The sequence below is a fragment of the Thermobia domestica genome, chromosome 8 (genome assembly GCF_964235325.1).
Source record: "Thermobia domestica chromosome 8, izTheDome1.hap1.1, whole genome shotgun sequence".
NCBI classification, from domain to species: Eukaryota; Metazoa; Arthropoda; class Insecta; order Zygentoma; family Lepismatidae; genus Thermobia; species Thermobia domestica.
Genome location: NC_137461.1, coordinates 222,752,510 through 222,765,695, shown reverse-complemented (window position 1 = coordinate 222,765,695; position 13,186 = coordinate 222,752,510). Strand labels below are relative to the sequence as shown.

The 13,186-nt window shown below is 36.9% G+C and overlaps 1 protein-coding gene across 1 annotated transcript in view; it reads right to left on the bottom strand.

The window, feature by feature from the left end:
• RpLP0 (ribosomal protein LP0) overlaps positions 1 to 7,014 on the bottom strand; it is a 56,395-nt gene extending 49,381 nt beyond the window's left edge. The window contains exon 1 of the mRNA XM_081769449.1: positions 6,959 to 7,014. The gene's annotated coding sequence lies outside the window, so the exon portion shown is untranslated. The remainder of the gene's footprint in view (positions 1 to 6,958) is intronic.
• Between the last annotated feature and the right edge of the window lie 6,172 nt (positions 7,015 to 13,186).

Below are 13,186 nucleotides of genomic sequence, written 5' to 3'. Positions count from 1 at the left end.
GTCAGGGTATGAGTTACATACAACACACATCTTGAATAGAATTACCTATAATTACAACATCGTCTTTTTGTAGTGGGAAAACATACCTTGAGTTACAGTGTCCACGATTAAGGACATCCGAATTTCAAAAACATATCGCGAGTTAACAATACTAGCTGTTCTCAATATTTTAATACGAGTTTTATTTTGGACATTATATATGACGGTTCCTTAAAATCGTAAGTAGAGAAATATGAGAAAGAAGACAAATATTGAACATTTATAATGCTCATCTCCACTACTTTCCACGTGCTTCTCCATCGCCCATCTATGACGTCATGGCACCAGCGATGTTGCCCAAACGGGGGCATATTTTGAATACAAATGAAAAATGTCCAAGAACGAGTACAAAATGCCAAAACGTATGCAGTGTAAGAATGTTTCACAACAATGCTCTGAAATGAATGTCCATGAAAATGGACACTATGATCAAAAGGCATAAAGAGCTCGTTTCGTGGCTGTTTCTGAGCAGCATTGATATGTCTGCTGGTAGGACAAAGCAAGCTCAGAGTTGAGCATGATGAGGACAATCCACAAGTAGATACGACATATTCTGCCTAACAACACAGGCCGCACACAGTGAAAGGTCTTCGCCACGAAGTAGATTGACTGTGAGTGGGGACAAATGGGGACGTCAGCAACGAGGCTATCTGTCCCAGTCACGATTAAAATACATGCCATAAATAAAAGTTTAAAATCCAACATATCAAAATACTACTGCAAAAGAGACGTAAAATCCAAAGAGGAGAGATAATAAATATATGAGAATAAAAATATATATAATAATAATAAAAAATAGCAACAACACTAACTAGTAATAACAGGAAATATATAAAAATAAGAATAAAGACTAATAATACTGACGATGAAGAATATATATAACAATATTAAAAAAACAAAACATCACGAATCAACGTTTCAGGCGAACCTTTCCACGAGAGCCAACTACTGTCCATTCAGTATCCATCAGGTTGTCTACCACCGTATTAGATTTCAAAGAAACTGAAGGTGCCAAGAAAAAATCTATGTGTTAGAGTGAATGTCTAGTGCCAAGTAGAATTAGTTCGTTCCTTTTGACGAGATCTTGAGCTTGTGGTCCAAACACCAAGTTTGAATACACTTAATTATTATAGACAGCCTGGACTCATCCGAGCTGCCAGTGCTGATGCAATCGAGCAGTGAATAACGAACGCAAAACAGTACTGGGAATGCGGAGATGAAGCTCTCTCTTCCTTGATGAGCAGTCTTTCGCTGCACAGTCTACCTCTTCTATACCACCTATGCCAACATGGCTCGGAATCCAGCAGAGCTGTTTCTCACATCCGTGTGCTAATATTGACATGAAAGGAGGATTTGCTGGACGAAAAGATGTTAATACCTATCACTAGGGGCACGAGTTTTTCGCACTAAGAATTTGAAAATTTCGCGTTTCGTTTCTCATATTTCGCGTTTTGTCGCATTTTCCAAATACAGTTTCGCCTTTTGCAGCTCTTGTGCAAAAGAATTCCCTGATTATTACAATTATTCCTTTTTATTCATAGATCACTATAAACATAAACCATTAATTACCTAAAAACAAAATACACTGAATATTTCACTTGACAATGTCAATTTCATTGATAGAAATTTATATTTTTTCAAATCAAACTGCAGAAAAGCAGTAACTAAAGTTACTATGAGTACGGAAGTTTTGCTGTCTTTTAAAAACACATAGGCACAAGTTACATTTAAGCATTAAACATAAGAATGTTACATGTTTCCACATTTTCCTCCTCCATTGTTCTAAGTTTGTCACTTATCAGTCCATACTTGGAAAATGATCCTTGACAATTGGCATTGCTTGTTGGAAGTCACACGTATGTAAATGCATTTACAACAAACTTCAAATAATTATCACTTCCGAACTCCCCATCCAGTTGCGATGGTGGTAACTAATGGGCAACATGTTCTCTGTAGTCGTGTCCCAACCACCCAAAATGCACAGTTCATGTCACGTTCTACCGTTCCGTCAGCGGAAAACTAGTTTTTAAAGCAATTAAAATATATTTTTAAAATTTCGCGCAAAGCGGTCAATTTCGCGTTTTATCGCGCAACGGAAACCAATGAAAATACATATAGAAAATTACTTAATCCTGACGCACTTCGTTTTATCGCGCATTGCGGAAAACTCGTGCCCTACCAGTCACAAGAGACGGAGATCCTATGTACGTAACATGCAGACTTAAACTTTGTAAAATTGCAACCAGTTCGGCGAGGAATATTGAATTAAAAAGCGGCAACTTAAAAACAATTACAAAAAACAATAAGTAAATGCAGTTGTCAAAAGACACATCCGACAAAATCAGCACCTTTAGAACCATCACTAAAAAACACAGTTACCTTGAGTCCTGAAACTGCTACAAGAGGGAGCGTAACTCTTGTTGAAATTCGCGAGTAGTGTTTGGCTTCGTGTACTGGACCAGATCAATAGAAATAATTGGACGAATAATCTTCCACAGAGGTGTAGGAAGAAAACTGACAAAGGAAGAACTTCGACGGTAAGATTATCCAAAAGTTCCAAAGCACGAATAAGATTTGGTTGCATTGGGTTGTGCTTGATGTTAGGGATCTCCAGCTTCCAGTGTAAAAAGATGATGGTATAGAAAAGCGTGATCAAGAATAGGATAACTGCTTTTCAAGAGTGGATATTGAACGTGGGCCATGTAAACAACTCCGAACTGTTCTCACCTGTGTAGATTCCAAGTAACAGCACTAAGTGTAAGTCATTACCATGCAATCTTTTACGAACAACATTTACCGCGTGTGTATATGATATGACATGAATAATATGTGATAGAATGTATGGATGGATAGTTTGGTATTTCAAATAGCGGACAAGTGGAAACAGTCAAGAGCGCAGACACAAACTAAACCTATGTAAAAACTAGCTGGAAGAACGAAATCGCCTCAAATACCTCTGGTTTCTGTAGTGTACATTAGAGTATTACCGATTTGGAGATTGCGAATACTGCCACTCGTGTGCCTCCCTTCGTTCCCCACACTGCGTGAGTCGCACAAAAAAACTCATGCCAGCATATCCAATAGCAGATAGTCATACTGTACAGCCAGTCCTAATTCTTGAAGTGTGTAATTTTCTTTTACCAGAAAATTGACTTCTAGTACTGTATCAATTGTTTCTTACGAGGGGAGTTGCATTCCTGAGTGCAAATCCACTTTAGGAAAGCTTAACTGTTATGACTATAAATACAGTATACGGAAATATCCCATAGAAGAGCGAAAAATCACCAACCTGTGCTAGATGGCCACCAAAATCAAGAATTATATCTATCCCGCATAACAACAGGTCACGAAGCTAGTAGACTGCAGATCAAGGTGGAAAAAAATCATGATATTTTTCAAAAAAATCATTTTTGTTGATTTTTTTGATTTAATCAAATCTTTTTCTTCGTATAATACAAGTCGCGAACTGAAGAAAAAACATTAGGAATTAGCATTAAATGTTAATTATGCCATTTAAGTGAAAGTGTTGGGTTTTAATTTTGAATTAATTCCCAATCGTTAACCTATTTCAATCCCAAACAATGTTTCTTAAGCATTACGGAAAAAGTACAGCAATGTATATCAACATGACACTTTTCTTTTCACGAAGGTTACTGATATTTGGCAGGGGCATATTTTTAAACAATTGGAACTAGCTTGCGGCACGAAATAAATATAAAGTACATAAATTTCGCCTAAAATTAACTAATTCACTCTATGACCTATGGAACCCGGAGGTTCAATGCCATGTTCACAAAAGCTCTCCTGACTTATATCCTTAGTCAACTGAATCCAGTTTCTATTTTCTATTCTTATTTCTGCGAGATCCATCTTAATATTGTCCTCCCATCTGTGCCGAGGTCTTCCTAATGGTCGTTTTCCGATTGGGCTTCCAGTTAAAACTTTGAAAGGGGTCCTACTTTCTTCCATTCTCGCTACATGTCCTGCCCACCTGAGCCTCCAAGATTTGATGACCCTAACAATGTTTGGTGAATGGTATAAATTATGCAGTTCCTCATCATGAAGTTTTCGCCATTCGTCATTTCTGTTCCTTTGGGTTCCGAATATTCGTTTCAGAATTTTATTCTCAAATACTTTCAGTCTGCGTTCTTCCCTCAGCGTAAGCGACCATGTTTCACAACCATACAGCACAACAGGCATAATTATCGTTTTATATATTTTAAAGCTTCAAATTCCTCGACACAATTCGCGACGATAAAAGATTTTGAACTGAATAATAACACGAATTCCCTGCTTTTAGTCTATATTTAATTACTTCGTGAATATCGTTTTCTGATCCTATACATTAGCCGATGGCAGAACTTACTTTGTCTTTATGCGATGAGCTTTTGTAAGTCAAAAATTTTCTGCAGGAATTTAAAAAAAAAAAAAAAAAAAAAAAAAAATCAAGATCAGTTCCAGCAGAAGAAACACTTGCGATTGTTAAAAATATGCTTCATGTGACGTGAAAAACAGTTCAAATGCGAGTTGTCCGTGCATTTAAGACATCTATACATAGCAGGCACGTTTTTATACTTTTCTGTTCGCTATTTTATTTCCTCTGACAATTTTTCCTGCACAGGCGCGGCAAATTTTCTGCGATCACATCGCAGATCTCGGCATGTTCTGCAATGGGGTCAAGTATCCACTTTATATTTTTATTATTATTTTTTTTTTTTTGTTTAGGAGAGGGGATCGGACCCCTCTAAATACGCCCATATTATCTGGAAACAAACAAATAGACGTGGACACAAAAGAGTTTTCATCTTAAATGTCCATGGTGATTCCCCCGTTGGAATAGAAATTTCAAAACCTTGTGTTAAAAAGAGAAGAAAGCAGGGTTCACCCGTAACCCGTTCAAACGGGATTTTCCCTGATCGTTCCCTACATAATACTAGTTTTCATACTGTGCTTACATACATTTGAGTCTCATTGTATTATGATTATTATCTTCCATAATCGAAATAACAGAAGAGAAACGGGATTTTACTTAGTTTCACTTTAAATTAATTCATTTCGGAATTTGATTTAAATCAACGATTTTAATTAAAAAAATCAAGTGATTTAAATCAGACTGATTTAAATCAATCCACCCTGCTGCAGATGCAGGAAGTTATTCTAATATACGTTCGTGTCTGATGTAATAAAATAAAAGATCATTCATCAACGTTTATTTGTACTTCATAGTGCTGAACTAGATTAATCAATTACATTTTCAGGTACTTATTCCATTGCTATCAATTTTTATTTGATTTTAAAATGAGATATTTGTGCCCATTCAAGTATATAATTTTATGGGTTGTTCCTACTTTTCACGAAATTTAGTATCGCCTTTGCTGCAAGCGGTCCCGGGTTCAAATCCCGGTGGGGATACGAGGTCGAAAAAGTGGAACAGATTTTCACAGAAAAAGCCATCCACCTGAGTGAGGTTTTCGCTTGACTTCCCTGGATAGTGTACTCGCCGAGGGACATCATTCCTCACATGTGACGTGTTTAAGGTCACAGATGCCAGCAATACCCAGAGATTTATGTAAATCAATTTTAGTATTAAAAAAAAAAAAAAAAAAAAAAAAACTTGTATCACTTATGCGTAGAGTTTAACGGATCTCGACTTTTCATTCATTGTCTTTTGTGTGTTTTTCTAGTTTGGTTTTTGTGTTCCTACTACCTCTTATACTATGGATCGGTATAGTAAAAATGAAATGAAATCTTTGAGATTTACGTCCCACGGTTATGCCGGTTAGGCTAAAGGAGACTGTGATGATGAGAGATGAGTGAATTGGTGGAATGAAGAAAATGGAAGAACCCCGAGAAAACCCACGAGCACGGTGTTTGTCCACCACAAAGTTCACTTGGCGGGAGCTGGGATCGAACCCGGGACCCCAAGCACCAGAGGTGAACGCTCTACCACTGAGCCACCGCGCCCCCAAATCGGTCGGTATAGTAAAACTGCACGCCTAACGTAACGTAATCTAACGTCACTTAACCCTTAAGTACTACGCATGTTTTTTGTCACATCACTATTACGCGGAGTATAACTCCGAACAATACATTGCGGAAAAAACTACCGACACGTTGTTAATTTTGCATATACACTCAATACAACCAAGAAGGTAGAGGAAGCGACAATTTGGAGGCGGTAGAACGGGAAGTTATGGCGAACGGGTCTATAACATAATCCAAACAAATATAACCAAATGCAGTACATTTTCGTACTCTTTTTCGATTTTCAAATTGGTCCGGCGATACAGCACTAATGCCAAAGACCATATTCTGTACCTGAATCGATATTACATACCTGTAAATCACCAGTACCGATCAGAATTGCAACTATTTACATTCTTGTCATTTCATCTTTGCACGAATATTATCAACCTGTACGCATTTGATGGTGAGAGTACAATACAAGGTCTCAAAAGATTTGGAGATTATTTTCAACGATAAATGGTTTTGATAGTTACTGCTGGTGGCTCCCGGATTCTTTACTATATGCATGCTTCTTCCACATGTTTCATAAATTGAATGCCACAAGCAAACGATCGAAACAGGAATTCAGACACAGTGATACGACGCAGCTACTACTACACACAAAGTTTCTTATTCTTTAATTTGTAACAGAAATGGAAAGCTAAATCTTTTTATACGAAAACAAGTAATAACATTACTCTCAACCATAACCATACATAGTGCACGGAACCAACAAATGGCCATGCACATTCAACACACGTCATACTTTGCATCGTTATGAGTCCTTAAAATTACTAGTATATAACGCTCAAATACCAGTTTTGTTTAAAAACTCTTCTTTAGAGCATTTTACTTAACTCGATGCAAGTTATATACATTATTTTTAACAGATACAACAAAACCTACAACCCACCTTACACTACAAACACGTCTTGAGAACTGTAGACACTGTTGCCAGTTGAAATTGTAACTACAAGCGCAGCGTTGCCAGATTCACAGTTCGGAATTATTCCAAAACCTGATCGAAATTATGCTAGATTTGGTCAAATTATGCTAGATCCTCATAATTACTAATTCAGGAGTTTTTTTTTTTTTTTTAACGAAGTTGAGACGCAGAGCACAAGAATGCGTGGATAGAACTCAATACTTAACGCACCAAAGCTTTAACTCAACTAAACTAGTGCAGTAGTTGCCAGACTCAATGCCGTATATGTCGTATAAATGAATGCAAAGTGTTTGTTTACATATTTTGAAAGAAGATTACCTCGCAGCATAAGCGGAGTTGGGAATTGTCTGCTGGGGGGAAGATTTTTGGTCGGTCTCGGACCTTTCATTTCAGGAATAAAGATGGTCATGAAGTCAGAAATAAAGATGGTGAAGTTGTCAAAAAGTTGGGGGGAGAATGGCCCCCATAGCTCAGCCCATGCCTCGCAGTTAGAGGATTAGAAAACCCTGGGTGGAGTAACACACAAAAAAAGCTCAAAGCCGTTTGTAACTTACTTCGGAAAATGAGACCTCCTATATGGTTTACCGACTGTATGAATCAATGGGAGAGGATACATTTCTGCCGTTCTTTTTCTTCCCACGACCAACTTCTTTCTCATCTCCATGTTTTGCGGCTTTTTGATAAATTTGCTGAAATTATGCTAGATTTGGGCAGGTGCTAAAAGCAAGATGCTAGATGCTAAAGACATGTAAATTATGCTAGATCTAGCATCATTATGCTAGACCTGGCAACGCTGCTACAAGGATGTTCTTGCATGAATTTCGTGCGACTTCTAAATTAATATATCACTAGATCAAAAGAATAGTACAGATTGAGAATAGACTCAAATCTGTGATGGTTTGTCCCCAACCCCAACGCAACGCGAAATCTGCGATATTAGGCTTAGCAGCTTTGCAACGTTTGCGTTGCGTAATTATCCGCAATATTTGCGAATACTAATTCAGAATAAAGTCCAAAATGAACACAGTGAGATCAATTTCTATGAAGTGAGGCAGAGTATTCATTGACCCTTTATAACCAAACTTTTTTTTTGTTTTTAAATTCCTACTGATTAGAGTCAAGAATAATTATTTAATACTTTAAAACTGTTTTCCGAACTCCATTGGCATCCATTTATAGTTTAACAATATGTGCTGATTCTTACGTTTCTAGGGGTTTGCGTTAACTTGTATTACTCACTAGGGATGATTCCATATCGGGACCAAGTACTCGGGGAAAACCTATATATCGTAGAAAACCTTCACTCTACGCTATATATCGTCTCAAAGCTCTTGCCATGAGAAGTACGAAACCGTTTTCAAATCACGAGTAAACCCGCAACCTGAGCCTATAAGAGGTCAGTTTTTTGATGTATGTGTTTGTGTGACTACTCTATGTATGGCATATTGTTAAGGCCAACATACACTAGCGTATTTTCAGCACGCATTTTCGGTCCGTAAAATGATGTAGTAGATTTCGGTCCGTAAGTTGACCCATACACCTAGCATAAAAATAAGCGCGTAAAAGAAGAAGAAAAAGAAGCGGTCAGTTTTCGCTCTTCCTCTTGCCTGTTTGAGCACGCGGTCGTTTTCCAGTTTGCTCAAGTTGTTTGAAGAGGACGCATATATCTTCTAAGTGCAGGTCCTACAAACATTATGCTATTAAGGAAACGAATAAAAAGAACACCAGAATAGATTTGGATAGGAAGTGATATTCGAATGTAGGAGTACTTTTTGTTTCTTTTTCGTAGTATCGGAATGTGAAATCCCCATAGAATGTTTTAAGAAAGTTAAATCAGATTTTTTTTAAAAAAAAGGAAGAAAGAAAAACAAAAGCTAAATGCATGATTTTGCGAAAGCAGTATTCAATTTAATAATTCTCTCACTAAATTTTTAGACTTCTCGAACAAATAAATAAATCTACTCTCTGTGGCGTAACATATCTCATGGAACCAGGGGGCCTACATTCCAGCTTGTGCCACTCATGTCTTTAGGGCAGGGTGCGAATCCCGGGCCGGAATTTCCTTGTATTTTGTTTTAATCCCTTCCAAAAGCAACAAATTGAAACATTGATCGCTCACAAAGCAATCAATTATCTCCTGTTAGGAACTATTTTATTCCCCTTCAAATATACACAACCTAATTTGCGCACTGTTTTTGGGTAATATATGCTCAGCACATCTGCTGCTTTTGTAGAATCTAGTCCTTAATGAAAGGTCAAGGAAAAGAAGGAAAGTCAACCGGCTCCAAGTACAAACAAACCAAGTTTTAATTTCGAATTGTGACTTGACAAGCTATTTAAAAGTTACAAAGAATATCTAAAATAATTAAAATTTAATATTTAGAAAACGAATTAACACTTGATCTGAGGTACAACATAACCAAATGAAAACAATATCAATTGTATTGTTGTACTTTACTAATATGAAAGGTGGCAACTAATTCACTCCCCTGTTTTCTTTCACGATCTTTGAAGCATAGCATTTGTTCTAACAGTGACGATATTAATGCACCATGCTACATTACATTTGATAGTACATTTGCTCATAATAAGAAGTTCTTGGAAGTTAAAATATCTTTTTAAGATAAAAAATACTTTACCTTAAATACAACTAATTTTTAAATATATAAGTGCTTGTGTTATCCCTTATCAATTTAGGAACTGAAGAATAGATTGCTTTATATTTAGAATAGTTCTCATCAGAGTCGTAACTAAGTTAGAGGGCCAGCGGGGCGGTTGCCCCGGGCGCTGATAGCAAGAGAGTGCCGAAGGAGCAAGAAGAAAGGAAAGTATTGGAAATGAAAATAGATTTGTTAAAAATTTTCTTGCTCGCTATGCTTGCAATCCAAACGTTTCAATAAGTCAGAACAAATTTTTACTTATTACTTTTTTTTTTTAAAAAAAAAAAAGAAAGCTATTATTTCTTAATGACGATGTGACATACATGCTGCCAAGTAATGACTTACAGTGTAAACAACAGCGTTTTCAAAATCAGAAACGGTCACAGTCTTAAATACGTACGAATTACGCATTTTGATGATGATGAGTTTGGTTAGTTAATCACGTTTTTCTACCCAATCGTTTTAATCACGACGGTGAGAATAAAGCTATGAAAAATGAAAGGAGTGAAGGGACCCACAAGTTGGTGTTCGCGCTGGAATATTAAAAATAAAGGTAAACAAGGGGAATAATAACGTTCCTGAATTTGAAACAGTTGTAAAATAGGGGCTTAATGGGTCAGAACTTTAACCCACGAATTTCATCTCTTTCAAAGACTGATCGCTACCAGTGTTTTATTATTATTATTATTATTATTATTATTATTATTATTATTATTATTATTATTTCATTGACATATGAAATGCTTCCAATTTAAAGGAATTTATTGGGATCATTTCTGCATTAACTACTTGTATTGCCAGGATTCTTGTTTGTGCTTACGTATCTAGTTGTATGAAAATTTTTTTATTTATCTACATACTACCTACAAAATACACACACACACTATATATATATATATATATATATATATATATATATATATATATATATATATATATATATATATGTGTGTGTGTGTGTGTGTGTGTGTGGGTGGGTGGGTGGGTGTGTATCTGTGTATTTTAATATGTTTATTAATAAAAGTAACATTAAATTCAAAATTTTCAGTCATTAAGAAATTAATTAAGTACTATAATTTTGAACATACACTATGTGATCAAAAGTATCCGCACACCCGGATGAAAATGACTTACATATTCGTAGCGCCCTCCATCGGTACTGCTGGAATTCAATATGGTGTTGGCCCACCTTTAGCCTTGACGACAGCTTCCACTCTCCAGGCATACTTTCAATCAGGTGCTGGAAGGTTTCTTGGGGAATGGCAGCCCATTCTTCACGTAGTGCTGAACTGAGGAGAGGTATCGATGAAGGTCGGTGAGGCCTGGCATGAAGTCGGCGTTCCAAAACATCCCAAAGGTGTTATATAGGATTCAACTCAGTACTCTGTGCAGGCCAGTTCATTACAGGGATGTTATGGTTGTGTAAACACTCCGCCACAGGCCGTGCAGTATGAACAGATGCTCGATCCTGTTGAAAGATGCAATCGCCATCCCCGAATTGCTCTTCAACAGTGGGAAGCAAGAAGGTGCTTAAAACAGCAATGTAGGCCTGCGCTGTGAGAGTACCACGCAAAACAACAAGGGGTGCAAGCCCACTCCAAGAAAAACACGACCACAGAATAACATCACTTCCGAATTTTACTGTTGGTACTACACATGCTGACAGATGACGTTTATCGGGCATTCGCCATACCCACTCCCTGCCATTGGATCGCCACGTTGTGTATCGTGATTCGTCACTCCACACAACGTTTTTCCACTGTTCAGTCGTCCAATGTTTACTCTCCTTACACCAAGCGAGGTATTTACCTGCATGATGTGTGGCTTATAAGCAGCCACTCGACCATGAAATCCAAGTTTTTTCTCACCTCACGCCTAACTGTCATAGTACTTGGAGTGGATCCTGATGCAGTTTGGAATTCCTGTGTGGTGGTCTGGATAGATGTCTGTCTATTGTCTCTTCAACTCTCTTCAACTGTCGACGGTCTCTGTCAGTCAACAGACGAGGTCGGCCTGTACGCTTTTGTGCTGTACGTGTCCCTTCACGTTTCTACTCCACTATCACATCAGACAGTGGACCTGGGATGTTTAGGAGTGTGGAAATCTCGCGTACAGACTTCTGACACAAGTGACACCCAATCACTTGACTACGTTTGAAGTCCGTGAGTCCCGCGAAGCGCTCCATTTTGCTTTCTCACGATGTCTAATAACTACTGAGGTCGCTGATAATGAGTACCTGGCAGTAGGTGGCAGCACAATGTACCTAATATGAAAAACGTATGTTTTGGGGGGTGTTCGGATACTTTTGATACATAGTGTATGTAGTAGCCAAACTACATTTTGGTTTTCAAGTACAAACATTAAACATATTATTTACCTCCATCGATCAATATTAAGAAATTGCCAAAGAAGGTCCCTTCAGAGTTTCCGTTACATTTCACAAAATATTTTTTACCGTAAAACAATCAAAATTGAAATCATCTTTATGTGCTCACATACAAAATATCATAAAATTACAAAAGTTTACAATTATTACTGGAAATCGATGCTGTTACCCATTTCGAACATTTTTTAAATCACATAATTTCTAACGTATTAAAATTTCATTTCTTATATATAGTATGAAACGTAAATAGTTGTAAATTTTCATAATTGTTCTCAAAGTGGATTTTTGTACAGCAAAGGCAGTTTTGTAAGTTTAACAAGAAGTCCAAAATAAGCCTCTTGAAAACAGCTTTTGTTTGTAAAAGAATAGAGAATGATCACTTTTGGCTGTTGCAATAGTCTGTGCAAGCAGCATAATAAAAATTCAACGTAGCATAACGACAACAGCTGTTTCTTTTATTTGTAAAAAAAAAAAAAAAAGGAAGCTTGATAACGTGAGTGTAGGGGCGCCGAATTCTACTTCGCCCCTGGCGCCGAAATCTCTACCAACGGCTCTGTTTTTCATCCACCTTCTAAACATTTGTATTGTTTACTAACACTTATCGATTCGATTGATATTCCTCATTGTTGTAAATATATATATATATATATATATATAATTTTTCGAATTTTTACCGGACGCAAATTCTTATTAATTAATACACTGAGAAAAGTCCGTTATTCGGACAGCGGTATATTGTACAAATACAGAATCATTATGTTTACTACAGAAATCTGCACGGAACATACGTTATCCATATGCTACAGACTTTCCCCGCTTAGATGTTACATAATCCCGTTGCAGGATGTATGACATCTAACAGTCTCCATATATCACATACGTATACGTATGTTACATACGCCAGTTGTATGCTACATGCGTATATCTGTATGTGAGATCCTGACCACCTATTTACAGTTCTTTCGTTCGTACAGAAAGTACGTTTATTTAAAACATGTATGCGGAAAGTATGTATAAAATGTACTTTTTTCAGTTATACATTTGCTGTACGTTAAGTCCTAAAACTACATGATTTACACATGTAACCTACGTTTTTACATACGCCACATACATTTTTCTCAGTGTATAATTTCACAATACGCTCTCTGT